The sequence below is a fragment of the Erythrolamprus reginae genome, chromosome 2, assembly GCF_031021105.1.
Source record: "Erythrolamprus reginae isolate rEryReg1 chromosome 2, rEryReg1.hap1, whole genome shotgun sequence".
NCBI lineage: Eukaryota > Metazoa > Chordata > Lepidosauria > Squamata > Dipsadidae > Erythrolamprus > Erythrolamprus reginae.
Genome location: NC_091951.1, coordinates 17,081,691 through 17,099,059, shown reverse-complemented (window position 1 = coordinate 17,099,059; position 17,369 = coordinate 17,081,691). Strand labels below are relative to the sequence as shown.

At 40.1% G+C, this 17,369-nt stretch overlaps 1 pseudogene; it reads right to left on the bottom strand.

The window, feature by feature from the left end:
• Positions 1 to 4,199: 4,199 nt before the first annotated feature.
• LOC139159796 (zinc finger protein 721-like) overlaps positions 4,200 to 17,369 on the bottom strand; it is a 47,476-nt pseudogene continuing 34,306 nt past the window's right edge.

Sequence of the window (17,369 nt, the reverse complement as noted above, 5' to 3'; positions counted from 1 at the left end):
GACAACAACCGAGAGCAAAGCCCCTAATATCTATCCTTCTCCACTCCAATGAAGCCCCTCTAGAACTAAACAATGGCTTCCACGTTCTCCCCCTACAAGGGAATATGCAGTTACCCACAAAAGATCAATCTTCAGGAATCTTTCTAAAAAAGAGACAAAACCCAGCATTTCTGCAAATGGAAGAAAATATCTTAGAATTTCCTAAGGAAAAAAGGGAAGTTTCAGTGACCGGTGTTTTAATTCTCAGGAGAACAAAAACTATAGTCTGCAGAGCAGATAGTCAATCAAGGAAAGTACATTATCTCCATGAAGAAAAAATGAATGATGTAAGAGAAATAATGAAACCCATGAAGTACAACCCCTTTCTTCTACTGCACATGGAGACCAATGACTCAACAATGAATCTGATAAGAGTGGATGTGGTTCCCATCTTCAAGGGGAAAAAAAAGAGAGACCCCAGAATCTACAAACCAATCAGCACAACATCAACACCTGGAAAGATCCTGGAAAAGATAATAAAAACACAGGTCTGCAAAAACCCAGAGTCAAAGTTAAATTAAAAGCCATTATGGGTTAGTTAAAAAGTGATCAGGCCAAACCAATTTTATTTCCTTCTTTGCCAAGAATGGTAACTCTAGATTCTAGAAAAAAGGATTGAAGGTGACATAATACCGTAGCAACATTCAAGTATTTGTGAGGCTGCCACAAGGAAGAGGAGGCAAGCTATTCTCCAAAGCACCAGAATGCAGGACAAGAAATAATGGATGGAAAGAGATCAAGGCTAGAAGCAACCTGGAATTAAGGAGAAGCTTCCTAGCAGGGAGGATAATTAATCAGTGGAGCAACTGGTCCGCAGACGTTGTGGCTGCTCCAACACTGGAGGCTTCTAGGGAAAGACTGGAGAGCACAAGTCTGAAATAGTATATAGGGTCTCCTGCTTGAGCAGGGTGCTGGACTAGAAGACCTCCAAGGTCCCTTTCTGCGGTAGTGTGATGGATAAAATCCACCAACTTCCACATCACACCCTCCGCAGCAAAACTAAGAAAATAATGTTTTTTTCTTAGCTTCTACTCAGCTTTGTAGAAACAAAAATAACCAACTAAAATACTAAAATAAAATATCAATTCTTCTCCATTTAGATGAAGATGGAAGAAAGTGGATCGTTTCTCCGTTGGGAGAAAATGAACTCAATTCAAACAATTTAAACCTTATGTCCTTATATCCCCCCTAAACAAAACCCTCCACCCCCAGTTGAAGAGAGCAGGCGGGTGTTTCTTTCATTCACTCACACAATGATTCCCCCCTCCACGTAAACCCTTAAAAGAAAAGCCCCCCTTCCCTCCGTGGGGCGAGGCTCCCCACCCCCATTTTGCCCAGATTCCCCGTCCATCCCCGCATCCATCCAGGACCCTCCTGGCAGCCCGAGGTAGAGCAGGAGCCCCACCTGCACAGAGTGGAGACGAGCAGCAGCCTTGCCCGACAGCAAGAATTTGCACAAAACGCCGCAACCAGGGAAACCACAAAGAGGGAAGAATGACAGGAGACTCCTAGAGAGGCCCCACGGAGTCTTCTCCCGGCCTTTTCCGGCCCTTCTTCCTCCCTGGGAGAGATGGAGGGGTGGGACGCTCTGGCCCTCCTTCCTCTCCTCCACTAGCGGCTACAGTTTCGGAGCTCGGGAAGCGCCGCTTCCCCCTCGGAGAAAGATGGGCGAGCTGCCTTTTGCCAACCGGCCCGAATTCAGAGTGGCCCGGAGACTTTCCCTTCCCTTTCAGAAGAGTCCACCTGGGATCCCTGCTTCCCACAGAATTTGAGGGGATGGGACGTGGGGTTGGCCATAATTTTTCACCTTTTGTGCATTTGGGGCATCAAGAAACAACATCCCATTCAGTTCAGTTCTGTCATGTCTAATGGGATTGGCTGAGCCTTCCTTAAGGCAGCGCCCCCCAACATATATACGTATCAGTAACTCATAGTGTAAAAAAACCCCTTTAACACAATAAATCATACTAGCAGCACACAATCCTCTATACACATGTTACATTATAATATAGCTCCAATATGAATGTGCTGCACCAGCACTGAAAGTCTTATCACTTTTCTTTTTTAATTTTTTTAATTTAATTTTAAAAACAAAACACTTTCAATAAATTTGTATAAACATAATGAATACTAGCAAAGTGAAGAATAAAACAAAAAAGAAAGAAAGAAAAAACCAGACACAAATAAAAAATACACTTGGGATATTTACATCCCCTTCAGAATTTTGATTAGAGATATATGTATTTTTACCTTATTTTGGTTAACGTATTACTTTGCATATTTACATATTTGCTTACTTTTGTACATCAAGAAGGCCCATGAGGTTTTGTGCCATGCTATCACACTCTGTAATGTCTTTCTATCCATGGTTGTTAAGCCAGGATACCATATCATAATGGAATAAGTGGGGATGCTTTCTATTGTGGACCAGTAAAATGAAGTAATCAGTTGTAGTTCCACCTATTATTATTATTATTATTATTATTATTATTATTATTATTATTATTATATTTGTATGCCGCATCTCTCCGCACTCGGGGCAGCTCACAACAACAATAAAACAATGTACAACAAATTTAATAGTTTAAAAGTTACTAAAAACCCCTTATTAAAAAGTAAAAACATACACACAAACATACCATGCATAAACTGTATAGGCCCGGGGAAGATGCCTCAATTCCCCCATTCCTGATGGCAGAGGTGGGTTTTAAGGAGTTTACAAAAGGCAAGGAGGGTGGGGGCAATTCTAATCTCTGGAGGGAGCTGGTTCCAGAGGGTCGGGGCCGCCACAGAGAAGGCTCTCCCTCTGGGTCCCGCCAACCGACATTGTTTAGTTGACGGGACCCGGAGAAGGCCGACTCTGTGGGACCTAACCGGTCGCTGGGATTCGTGCAGCAATGTAAAAGCAAATAATGCGTGCAAATCCTTCAGGAAAATCCCAAACCTTAGAAGGGAGGCGAACAGAGGGCAGGGAGGAGCAGCTAAAGGGGGCGGGTGGAAGAAGCAAGGCTAGGCTAAAGGGTGAGTGGGAAGGAAGGAAGGCAAGGGGGGCGCCCCTCCCTTTTCTTTTTTCAAAAGACAGTTTCAGTGCCTTTGCAAACATGCAAAATCTTTACTCCTCCAAGCTGCCCCTCCCTTTTCTTTCTTCAAAAAAGGGGAAAAAAGAAACCCCTTCATCCCAGGAGCAGCTGCTTGGGTTCGTAAGGTGAAAATAGTTCGGAAGAAGAGGCAAAAAAATCTTAAACACCGGGTTCGTATCTTGAAAAGTTCGTTAAAAGAGGCGTTCGTAAGATGAGGTACCACTGTATTTGGAAATTTTAGATCAACAATGAGAGTTGAACAATATTCAAATTCTGACCCAATGAGGGATTAAAACTGATTGGTGGCCTTATTATCAAATTAGATCAAGATTAAAAGAAGATAAGAGGAAATTCAGAATAGCAAAAGAGAAAGCAGATGGGGGGGGGGGAAATTTGGATTTTTTTAAAAAAAAAATCCATACATTTCTATTAAACTATAAAATGGAGGAAGACATTGTGAAAGGAAGCATGATTAGTTGAGCTAAAATTTTTCAATATAACATAAACTTGGAACAATGGGTTGAAATATGGAATAGAAATTATAAATTAACTAAATCAGCCATATACAAAGAAAATCTTTATAAAATGTATTATAGATGACAACTAGCACCAGTGAGATTGGCCAAAATGTATCAGAACTTAAATCCTAAATGTTGGAAATGGCAACATAAAAATGGATCATACTACGACATATGGTGGACCTGCCCAGTAATTAAACAATTTTGGCAAAAAATACAAATTTGGCATGAAGAAATTACAAAATGAAATATAAACACAAAGCCGGAAGCATTTCTACTAGGGATATTGGATCAGAAGATTGCTTTTCATCCATTTCCCTTTTTCTTGTTAAATCTTTAGAATTACAGGGGTAGAATAGACCTACCACTGAATAACAAAGCTGTAGTCTTCTAGTCCCACCTTCCTTGCCCAAGACAGGAGCCCTTATACGATTCCAGACAATTTCACATTAGAGATTAGATTTACGTACATCAAATTTTCATATTCAGGTCTTAGAATTAAAACTTTAAAAATTAGCAAAATTTAACGTGGCAAAGAAAATTTCCAAGGAGGTAATTTCTTTTCCCCAATAAATTTTATTGATTTTCTTAAAATAGACAAAACTGACAAACGTACATTTAACATAAAAATGGGGTTGTATCTTCCCCGCTTATTCTAGAAGTAAAAATTCAATACAAAAAAAAAGAATACATTCAAAAAAAGCTTAAAATCAACTTATTACTTTAAATGAAAAGAAGAAATTTGTTTAACTTTTTATATTAAATCTTCATACATAAACTAATTCATAACTCTTAAATCATATCCCTAAAAAGTCTAACCTAACACTTAAGTCATATCTCTGCTAATACAATTCTCTTATTTATTTATTTTTACTTTTAATATTAATATTTCTTCTTGTTTATCCATATATACACTTTGTTCCATATCTCATAAAATTCTGTTTCTTCTTGATCTTTTAACCGTCTTGTCATCATATCCATTTCAGCGCATTCTAATATTTTCTTAATAACTTCCTCTTCTTTGGGGATATTTTCCCCTTTCCAATTTTGCGCATATATTATCCTGGCCGCGGTCAAAATATGAATAACTAAATGTAAAATTGACAGATAGCAATAGCACTTAGACTTATACAGTGTTCCCTCGATTTTCGCGGGGGATGCGTTCCGAGACTGCCCGCGAAAGTCGAATTTCCTCGAAGTAGAGATGCGGACGTAAATACACCATTTTTGGCTATGGACAGTATCACAAGCCATCCCTTAACACTTTAAACCCCTAAATTACCATTTCCCATTCACTTAACAACCATTTACTCACCATTATTACTGGTACTCACCATTGAATAAGACACTTAGTGATCCTGATATTTATAAACATAATTATTTATTAACAATAATTTTTTTTTGTTATTAATTTACAAAAATTATTAGTTTGGCGATATGTATGACGTCATCGGACGGGGGGAAATGTGGTATAGAAAAAAACCCTGCGAAGTATTTTTTAATTAATATTTTTTGAAAAACCGTGGTATAGGCTATTCGCAAAGTTCGAACCAGCAAAAATTGAGGGAACACTGTATTAGGTTTTCATACATCACATTTTCATATTCATGTCTTAGAATTAAAACTGTACAAAATTTTACTTGGCAAAGAAATTTTACAAAATTTTACTTGGCAAAGAGGCAATTTTAATGGACAAACTCCAGGGGGGCAAGATGTTCCAATTGGCAAGGAAAAGTATTTTCATCCCATACACCTGTAAGGTTTTATTTATTATTTATTTATTGGATTTACATTGCGCCTCTCTCCGAGGACTCGGGGCAGCTTTTGTTCCTTTGTGGATTTCTTATGTGTACAACAATAACAACAACAGAGTTGGAAGGGACCTGGGATCTTCTAGTCCAATCCCCTGCTTTGGCAGGAAACCCTACACTACTTCAGACAAATGGTTATCCAACATCTGCTTAAAAACTTCCAGTCTTGGGGCATTCACAACTTCTGGAGGCAAGCTGTTCCACTGATCAACTGTTCTGACTGTCAGGAAATTTCTCCCGAGTTCTAATTTACTTCTCTCCTTGATTAGTTTCCACCCATTGCTTCTTGTCCTACCCCTCAGGTGCTTTGGAGAATACCTGACTCCCTCTTCTTTGTGTTAACCCCTGAGATATTGGAACACTGCTATCATGTCACCCCTGGTCCTTCTTTTCATTAAACTAGCCCATGCCCAGTTCTTACAACAGTTGTTCATGTTTTAGCCTCCAGTCCCCTAATCATCTTTGTTGCTCTTCTTTGTACTTTTTCTAGAGTCTCAACATCCTTTTTGCATCGTGGCGACCAAAACTTAATGCAATATTCCAAGTGTGGCCTTACCTAGGCCTTATAAAGTGGTATTAACATTTCACGTGATCTTGATTCTATCCCTCTCTTAGTGCAGCCTAGAACTAAATATAGTTTAGCTCTAGGTAGTAAATGTTAGTAAATTTAGTAAATATAGTTTAGTTAAAAACTCAGATAAAAATCTGAGCCCTGAAAAAGTTTCTCTTCAGTAAGAATTCACTGATGCTGAAAAGAGTATTTTTCCAGGCAAATCATGCATCACACTTAAAATATTTTAACTGCATCTTTCCTATATGGAGTGTGATTTTTAAGTGATAATTGACAAGAAAATGTTCTCCCACAATCTAATAATTTCTAATTCCCTCCTTCCCCTTGTGAACTCTTATATGACTTCTGAGAGTTGAAAAAATATGAAAAAACTATTCTACCATCAGGACCTATAAGGGCTTTTTCCTTGTAATTTTTCTGATGTTTTGCTTTTGAAGAAAACATTACCATACTCTATGCATCTCTATGGCTTCATTCGCATATAGACCTTGTGATGCCTTCCATGGTATTGTTTTTGGGGGAAAACATTTCCCACACTACACACATAGATATGGCTTCTCCCCATGTGGATTCTGATAAACCTGAAGCAGGATCTCAAACATCCCAGGGCCTCAGGGTTTGAGACAGTGTAGCTGCGATAAATCTTTCTCACACTCCCTACATTTACAGGTCCACTCCCCTGTGTGGATCTCCCCATGTCTCCGAAGTTGAGAAGAATCCACAAAGCTTTTGTCACATACTGAGCATTGATAACGTCTGTCTCCAGTGTGAATTCTGTAATGTCGACTTAGGTTTGACCTGAAGCCAAAACATCTCCCACATTCTGTGCACTGATAGGGTCTTTCTCTAGTATGAAGTCTTTGATACTGAATTACACTTGACTTCTGGCCAAAACAGTTCTCATTCTCCGGACGTTTAGATTGCTTCTCGAAGTGGATTTTCTGATGAAGCCAAAGCAGTTTTTCTGTGAGAAACTTTTTCCCACACTCCCCACATTTACAGGGCAACTCTCCTGGGTGACTCTTCTGATGCCTCCGAAGTCCACCAGAGTCCACAAATCGTTTCTCACATATTGGGCATTGATAGGGTTTGTCTCCAGTGTGAAGTCTCATATGTCGATTTAAGCTTGACTTGAAGCTAAAACATTTCCCACATTCAGGGCACTTTATCTGCACAGGCTTGAAAGGGTTCTTTCCTCCTTTGTGAATCATCTCATGCCTTCTGAGATAATATTTGCAATGAAAAGATTTCCCACAATCCGGACACTTATATTGCTTCTCTAAGTGGGTTCTCTGATGCATCACAAGTGGATATTTTCGGAGAAAAGATTTCTCACACACCGAGCATTTGTGGGGTTTCTCTCCCGTATGTGTTAGGAAGTGAATTCTAAGGGATGATGAATTAGCAAATGCTTTCCCACAGTCTAAACATTTGAACTTTTTTTCTCCTCTGTGAACATTTTCATGACTTCTGAGGTGTGGTATTGTACGGAAAAATCTTCCACACTCAATACACATGTAAGCCTTCACTTCTGTATGGATACTTTGGTGTCGAGAAAGATTTGATATTGTAGCAAAACATTTATCACAATCCTTACATTTATATCGTTTTTCTCGTTTCTCATATTCTGGGCATTTATAGGGTCTGTCTCCAGTGTGAAGTCTCTGATGTCGAATTAGGCTGGAGTTTTGTGAAAACTGCTTTCCACATTCTGAACAATGATAGGGTTTTTCTCCGGTGTGAATTCTCTGATGTGTCAGCAGGCATGACTTTCTGTAAAAACATTTCCCACATTCAGAGCAATGGTAGGGTTTTTCTCCGGTGTGAATTTTCTGATGTCTCAGGATGCACGACTTGTTGGAAAAACATTTCTCACATTTGGAGCATTGATAGGGTTTTTCTCCGGTGTGAACTCTATGATGTCTAACTAGGCAAGATTTGCTGGAAAAACATTTCCCACATTCTAGGCACGTTTTGCTTGCCTCCTTTGTGTGTGTTTTATTACGTTTGCAAAGAGATGAGCTCTGAGTGAAGTCTCCAGTGTGAACTCTCATATGTCGATTTAGAGTTGAATTGTAGCCAAAACACCTCCCCGATTTGGGGCGCTTGATCTGCACAGGCTTGGAAGGGTCCTCTCCTCCTTTGTGAAGCATCTCATGTTTTCTAAGATAATATTTGCAATGAAAAGATTTCTCACACTCCGGACACTTATATTGCTTCCCTGAGTGGCTTCTCTGATGCTTCACAAGTGTATATTTCTGGACAAAAGATTTCTCACACACTGAGCATTTGTGGGGTTTCTCACCTGTGTGGGTTTGGAAGTGAATTCTAAGGGATGATGGAGTAGCATATGCTTTCCCACAGTCTAAACATTTGAACTTTTTTTCCCCTCTGTGAACATTTTCATGACTTCTGAGGCTTGGTATTGTACGGAAAAACCTTCCACACTCAATGCACATATAGGGCTTCACCCCTGTATGGATACTTTGGTGTTGAGAAAGATTTGACATTGTACTAAAACATTTATCACAATCCTTACATTTATATTGCTTTTCTCGTTTCTCATATTCTGGGCATTTATAGTGTCTGTCTCCAGTGTGCAGTCTCCGATGTCGAATTAGGTTGGAGTTTTGGGAAAAACATCTTCCACATTCTGAGCACTGATAGGGTTTTTCTCCAGTGTGGATTCGTTGATGTTTCAGCAAGCATGCCTTGGTGGAAAAACACCTCCCACATTCTGAGCACTGATAGGGTCTTTCTCCAGTGTGAATTCTCTGATGTATCAGCAGGTGTGACTTGCTGGAAAAACATTTCCCACATTCTAGGCACGTTTTGCTTTCCTCCTTTGTGTGTGTTTTCTTATGTTTGCAAAGAGATGAGCTCCGAGTGAAACATTTTCCACACTCAAAGCATTTATAAGGGCTTTGCCCTGTGTGAATTTTCTCATGTTTTCTAAATAAATGTTTATCGTGGAAAGATTTCCCACACTCCAGACATTGATAAGGTTTCTCTCTGGCGTGGATTGTCTGATGTTCCAGCAGTTCTGAGTTTTGGGAAAAGCACATCCCACATTGCACACACCTGCAGGGCTTCTCTTCAATCGGGTTGTTCTGAGGCCTAGAAAGATGCCGTCTCCCAGGAAATCTTCCCCAGTGCTTCCAGGATTCCAGAGATCTCTTTCCCTGGTGGATTCGCCGATGGGAACCAAGGTCTGAGCATTTAGCAAAACGCTTTCCGCACTGTCCACATTTGTAAGGCTTCAGTCCAGGGTGGCTCCGGAGATGTTTGGCAAAGCTCCACACTCCAGCAAAGAAATTCCCACAAATAAAACACAGATGGGATCCACTCCCTGCATGCAGCTTCCGGTGGATTAAAAGGAGGGACAAGTAGGCAAAGGATTTCCCGCACTGGGAGCATTTTGAGTGTCTCCCCTGATTCCTCTGAAGGGATCTTTGGCCAGAATGTTCCCCCCTCTGCATTGTTTCCAGGGGCTGCTCACTTCCAGGTCTTTCCATCCCAAGAAATTCTTACAAGCAGAACTTTGCCAAAAAGGTTGGAAGATTGGCAGGAAGATGAGCTCCAGCACGAGTCCAAAAGCTCAGAAGACTAAAGCTCTGGTCTCCATGACTGATCCAGTTTGAATCCTGCAAGCAGAATTTTCTCCAAAGGTTTTCCTGGTGGCACCTGCAGGATGAAGAAAAAAGAAGTGAAAGTGAGAGGCAGATTTACCTTCTTCAGCTCTCCAAAGAGCCCAAACAACCCCTTTCTTCTCCTGCACATGGAGACCAATAACTCTAGAAGCACTCACTAGAATAATTAGAAGCAATGAGCAAATAAAAGTTCTAAAAATCAAAAAGGCAACATACAAATTACAGGCTTTTGCGGATGACCTTGTCTTCATTCTTGAAAACCCAATGGAATCAGGTCCGATATTACTGGATATACTAGAAAAATTTGGGAATTCAGCAGGATTTAAAATAAATAAGCAAAAAACTAAAATGATAGTTAAAAATATGAAGGTGGGTCAAAAAGAGGAACTGGTGGCAAAGTTAAATATTCAGATAACAAAAAGGATAAGGGTTTTTAGTTGTTTTAGTATTGGATTTACATGCTGTTTTTTGTTACTGTTGTTAGCCGCCCTGAGTCTATGGAGAGGGGCGGCATACAAATCCAATCAATCAATCAATCAATCAATCAATCAATCAATAAACAAATAAACAAAATACTTAGGGATTAATCTAACATTAAAAACTGATAATGATAAATTAAATGAAAAAATAAAAAAAGATTTAGATGTGGGGAAACTTCAAGTCTCTCTTATGGGAAGAATCGCAACAATTAAAATGAACGTACTACCTAAAATTCTTTTTTTATTCCAAACTGCACTCATAAAATTAAAATAAGAATATTTTACTAATTTGAACAGTCTAGTCAGCAAATTTATATGGCAGCATTAAAAAAAACCTAGAATCCGGTTTAAATATCTACAAGACGCAAAAGAGGATGGTGGTCTTTGTCACGCTGAATATTGACAGCCCCAGAGACATTCAGAGACATTCAGTAATTAAATAGTTAACTGTGTGTATGTTTTATTAGCTCCTCCTGTTATGATGTAAAATCCTGCCACGTCATTTCAGCTCATATCTGTCTTTATGCCTTTCTCCATTTTAATATAGTCAGTCCTGTATTAGCTGCCATCATGTGAAGATGTATTTTTTATTTGTCTCTTATGACATATTTAATTTTCTACTTTTATAATAAAAAGAAACCTTGTTTTGAAAACAAATGCTCTCTTTCTCAATCCGTCGCCTCCGGGATGATTTATGGTCCAAACGGACCTTAATTAACCTCATCCTGACAGTCTTGGCCTACCTGATTAGAAAGAGTACTATAATGCATCTGTTTTAACAGGGATTAAAGGTTGGATCCAATTAGATAATACCAGGTTATTAGAGGGCCATGATTTACAATCTGGATGGCATTCCTTTTTGTGGGAAGAGAGATATTTCACAAATCATTATATCAGAAACTCACTCTTGAATGTTTGGCTGAAAATAAAAAGAAAGACATATAGGGCTATTCCAAATTGGTTTCCACCATTGGAAGCTTTTGTCCACCCAAATTTCAGGAAACTGGGCAAAAGAGTTACATATAAATATATGATTAAGGATGACGGGAATATTAAAACAAGAACAGAATTAAAGAACGGAGGAATTAAATTAGAATGGTGGGAATACCTACAGATTAAATCAAGACATGACAAAGAAAAGAAAGAACCAGGGATTGTGAAGGAAAAGATATTAGATAAATTACTACTAGGTACACAGGAAAAATCAGTTTAGAAATTATATCGTTATTTATTGGCCCAAATGACAGAAAAGGGAAAAGGAAAGGTTAGTATGTAAAAATGAGAACAGAATTTTGGATATAGCATAGAGTTAGATGAATGGCAGCAGACATCGGAGAGAAATCAAAAATTGACACTAGACTCCTCTTACAAAGAAAATTGGTTCAAAATGTGTTATAGATGGCACATAAGACCTACTCAACTAGCCAAACTACACAGGAAGTTAATACCCAAATGCTGGAAGTGCAAAGTGGAATTTGGCTCCTATTATTACCTATGATGGAAATATGAAAAAGCAAAACACTTGTGGGAGAAAATAAGAAATTGGTTGGAAGAAATATTAGGAACTAGAATAGAAAAAAATCCCAGAATGTTTTTTACTTGGAATATTACACCATAAATTGGAAAAATATCAGATTCGTTTGGTCAAACATATAACAACGGCGGCCAGGTTAATATTTGCTCAACACTGGAAAAATGAAATGGTGCCACAGGAGAAGGAGATAATAGAGAAAATTACAACATGTGCAGAGATGGACAAATTAACACTAGAGATAAAAAACAAGGAAGAGTCTGAATTCTATAAGTGCTGGGATATGTTTTATTGTTGGCTAGAAAAAAGGTTAAAGTGATTCAATTAACAATTAAAAAGAGTTACTTCTTGGTGACAAATTGTATGATGGGAAATAGAGATACTATAAAATTACTTATATGATTATGATTATTTTCTTTAAAAAAACTGGTTTATAACAAATATTTAAAAAGTGACATGTAATAGAATGTGAGTACAGTTAGAACCGTTATATAGATTTGCTACACATTCATCCAATTTTCTTTTTAAATGTTTTTGTTTTGTCTTGTGTATTGTGTGTATATATGTATTCAAATAAAATTTTATTTTTATTTTATTTTTCATTCCCAAAATGATCCCCCCTCCACTTAAACCCTTAAAAGAAAAGCCCCCCTTTACCTCCGTGGGGCGAGGCTCCCTGTCCAGCCCCGCATCCACCCGGAACCTTCCTGGCACCGAGGGGGCACCCGGGGCTACCTTTCTCCTGGCGGGGAGAAGCCCTCCTGGCAGCCCAAGGGAGAGCAGGAGCCCCGCTTGCCCGGAGCGGGGACGAGCGGTAGCCTCGCCGGACACCAACAATTCGCACAGCCGCTCAAAATGCCGCAAATGAGGAAACCATAGAGAGGGAGGAAGAGCCACAGGAGATTCTTAGAGGGCACCACGGAGGCTTCTCCCTGCCTTTTCCGGCTCCGTTTCCTCCCTGAAGGAGTGGAGGAGACGCTCTAGCCCTTTTTCATCTCCTCCTCTAGGAGCGGCTATAGTTCCGAAGCTCGGGAAGTGCCGCTTCCACCTCAGAGAACGCTGGGCGAGCCGCCTCTTTCCCGGCCGGCCCAGTTCAGAGTGGCCGGGAGTCTTTCTCTCCCCTGGATTGAGAAGAGGCCACCGGCGATTTCTGCTTCCCCCAAAGTTTGGGGTGACTGGGACGTAGGAAAGGCTACAATTATCCCCTTTTGTGCACTTCGGGGCATCAGGAAACAGCATCCCATCCAATTCAATTCAGTTCAACTTTTATTGTCTTTTAATTTTGTTTTATTTTTGAACACTCTCTTCACATATATAAATCAACATATATACCTTGAATCATATCAACATTTATATTAGTCTACATTACTATCCAATAAACAATGAACAAACATCGTAATCTTGCACCTTTTGTAATCATCTTGTGTTTTTCCATAACACTTCATATCACTTCCTTCCCAATAATAACAACAACAGAGTTAGAAGGGACCTGGGATCTTCTAGTCCAACCCCCTGCTTAGGCAGGAAACCAGACTACTTCAGACAGATGTTTATCCAACATCTGCTTTAAAACTTCCAGTGTTGGAGCATTCACAACTTCTGGAGGCAAGCTGTTCCACTGATCAATCGTTCTGGCTGTGAGGAAATTTCTCCTTAGTTCTAAATTACTTATCTCCTTGTTTAGTTTCCACCCATTGCTTCTTGTTCTACTCTCAGGTCCTTTGGAGAATAGGTTGACTCCTTCTTTATGGCAATCACTGAGATACTGGAAGACTGCAATCATGTCTCCTCTAGTCCTTCTTTTAATTAAACTAGCCATGTCCAGTTCCTGCAATTATTCTTCATGGTTTAGCCTCCAGTCCGCTAATCATCTTTGTTGCTCTTCTCTGTACTTTTTCTAGAGTCTCAATATCCTTTTTGCATCATATACCCCCTTCTCTCCCCTCTTCCTATTTTTTATTCTTCCTCTGCCCCTCCTTCCAGCCTCACCTTCTACACTCTTCCTTCTCCCCTCTTCTACTTCCTCTTCCTCTTTTCCTGTGAATTCATTTGCATTCTCCAAGAGAAGCTGAATCAAGAGACAAAACTCGGAACAGTTCTAGAATTCTTATTTTATTTTTATAAGCTAGACTCACGAATACCCAGAATGGAAGAATGGGGACGTTCTCGGTTTATTTTAATTCAAGGAATTATTGATACTTAGGATTTTACCTGTAGTGAATAAAGTTTGAAGTTACTTTTTCTCTAACCTTTTCCTTTTTCTCTGCAGTCTCCAATTTTGCTTTTCGTTCCACATCCTTGCTTTTTTCCAGTTCTTTCTTCTGTTTTCTTGTACTTTATGTTTTTTTAAATTTAACCAAGTTTACAAACATTTATGATTTTCAGGGGTTGATCCACTATGGAAAATTGTTGCACCTTGAGGTCATAGTGGGTGTTTTCCCATGTGATTTCTCTGATGTCACTTTGATCAAAACTTTATGCATCTCTATGGCTTCATGAAGAACAAGGATATTATACAGATGAAAAAGGGACTGAAAATAAAAAACAGATTGATGATTATGGTATCCTTCTGTGCCGGCTGGAGGGGTTGGGAGTGGGAGGCACTGTCCTTCGGCGGTTCTCCTCCTACTTCTATGGACGGTCGCAGTCGGTGTTAGTGGGGGGTCAGAGGTCGACCTCTAGGTCTCTCCCTTGTGGGGTGCCTCAGGGGTCGGTCCTCTCCCCCCTGCTATTTAATATCTACATGAAACCGCTGGGCCAGATCATCCAGAGGCATGGGATGAGATATCATCAGTATGCTGATGATACCCAGCTGTATATCTCCACCCCATGTCCAGTCAGTGAAGCAGTGGAAGTGATGTGCCGGTGCCTGGAGGCTGTTGGGGTCTGGGTGGGTGTCAACAGGCTCAAACTCAACCCTGACAAGACAGAGTGGCTGTGGGTTTTGCCTCCCAAGGACAATTCCATCTGTCCATCCATCACCCTGGGGGGGGGGGAATTACTGACCCCCTCAGAGAGGGTCTGCAACTTGGGCGTCCTCCTCGATCCACAGCTCACATTAGAGAATCATCTTTCAGCTGTGGCGAGGAGGGCGTTTGCCCAGGTTCACCTGGTGCACCAGTTGCGGCCCTATTTGGACTGGGAGTCATTGCTCACAGTTGCTCATGCCCTCATCACCACGAGGTTCGACTACTGCAACGCTCTCTACATGGGGCTGCCTTTGAAAAGTATTCGGAACCTTCAGATCGTGCATAATGCGGCTGCGAGAGCTATCATGGGCATTCCCAGATATGCCCATGTTTTGTCATCACTCCGCAGCCTGCAGTGGCTGCCGATCAGGTTCCAGTCACAATTCAAAGTGTTGGTTATGACCTATAAAGCCGTTAATGGCATTGGACCAGAATATCTCCAGGACCACCTTCTGCCGCACGAATCCCAGCGACCAGTTAGGTCCCATGGAGTGGGCCTTTTCCGGGTCCCGTCAACTAAACAATGTCGTTTGGCGGGGCCCAGGGGAAGAGCCTTCTCTGTGGCGGCCACGGCCCTCTAGAACCAGCTCCCCCCAGAGATCAGAATTGCCCCCACCCTCCTCGCCTTTCATAAGCTCCTTAAAACCCACCTCTGTCGTCAGGCATGGGGGAATTGAGATATCCCTTCCCCCTAGGCCTATACAATTTATGCATGGTATGTTTGTGTGTATGTTTGGTTTTTAATAAGGGTTTTTAGAAATTTTAAATATTAGATTTGTTATATGCTTCTATGGTTTCACTCGCATATGGACCTTTTCATGCCTTCCAAGGTGATGTTTTCGGGAAAAACCTTTCCCACACTCCACACATTTGTACGGCTTCTCCCCTGTGTGGATTCTCTGATGAATCCGTAGCCGTGTTCCTGTGGTAAAACTTTTCCCATATTCCCCACATTTAAAAGGCCTCTCCCCAGTGTGAAGTCTCTGATGTCGAATTAGGTGTGACTTGTAGCAAAAACATCCCCCACATTCTAAGCATTGATAAGGTCTTTCCCCCGTGTGAATTCTCTGATGCTGAACTAGGTTTGATTTCGTGCCAAAACACTTCCCACATTCAGGGCACTTTTCATTTTTCTGCACACGCTTAAAAGGGTTCTCTCCTTTGTATCCTAAAATGCTGCATCGGTCAGATTAAAAAAACACATCCAACATGCATCCAACATGCAGCTTACGTGTTTGGATGTCTTTTTGCTGTAGCAGGATAGAGGATACAATTCATTGAAAAAAAATAAGACATCCCCTGAAAATAAGATGTAGCACATCTTTGGGAGCAAAAATTAATATAAGACACTGTCTTATTTTCGGGGAAACAGGGTACTACATGATGTGAGACAAACTGCAAAGCCCCCCACATAGGATTTGTATGTGCCATGTTTTCTTTTATAATGGGCTGCCCTGAACATAGCACCGAGGAATGCAACGGAGCTACATGTGTAAGGTAGAAACATAGAAACATAGAAGACTGACGGCAGAAAAAGACCTCATGATCCATCTAGTCTGCCCTTATCCTATTTTCTGTATTTTATCTTAGGATGGATATATGTTTATCCCAGGCATGTTTAAATTCAGTTACTGTGGATTTACCAGCCACATCTGCTGGAAGTTTGTTCCAAGGATCTACTACTCTTTCAGTAAAATAATATTTTCTCATGTTGCTTTTGATCTTTCCCCCAACTAACTTCAGATTGTGTCCCCTTGTTCTTATGTTCACTTTCTTATTAAAAACACTTCCCTCCTGGACCTTAAACATATTTAAATGTTTCGATCATGTCCCCCCTTTTCCTTCTGTCCTCCCGACTATACAGATTGAGTTCAGGTAGGACCTGTGTCTCGCAATGGGAGGCAGTTTGGGAGTGACAGGTTGGGTGGGACGGAGCAGGGGCTGAGCGGGCGCGAGATGGGCGTCTTACCTGACAATTACCTTAACAATATCATTTGTGTTCCAAAGTTAACATTTTGTTTGTTAAGCGTGGGGAAATTAACAGCTGAGGGTTACATACCAATGAGGGGCTGCCACATCACACTCTCCTTCAGAGCAAAACAAGGCAAATAATGATTTATTTTTTTTTGCTTCTGTTCAGCTTTGTAAGAAGGAAAGTAAACAATTAAAATAAGAAAGAAAATGCATCTTTTCTCCATTGGGAGAAAATGAACTCAATTCAAGGAATTTAACCCCCCCCCAAACAAAACCCTCCACCCCCAGTTGAAGTGAAGTGGGGGGTATTCTTTAAAATAGTTTTACAACAGGTCTACAGTACATTGATAAAAATTGTTGGATTTTTCCATTTTTCTCTTAAAATTACATATATAGATGTGGTTCTATAATCCTTTATACTTACTTATATATTAATATACTACTTTATCAACATGCATTTTGTGTTTTAGATATTAATACAGATTTATTACTGTTTTCTAATTTCTGAATCTTCTTCCCTTAATGTTTTCTTAGGTTTTTTTCTTCATCTTTCTTCTATCCAATTATACCAGGGATTCCATACCAGATAAATATTCAGTGCCTCTTTTATCTTTTATGTCTTCTGTTAATTTGTCCATCTCTGCACACTCTAATATTTTTTAAATAGCATTTTCTTCTTTTGGCATATTATTGTTTTTTTCAGTTCTGCATATATTATTGTAGCTGCCGTTACAACATGTAATGTTA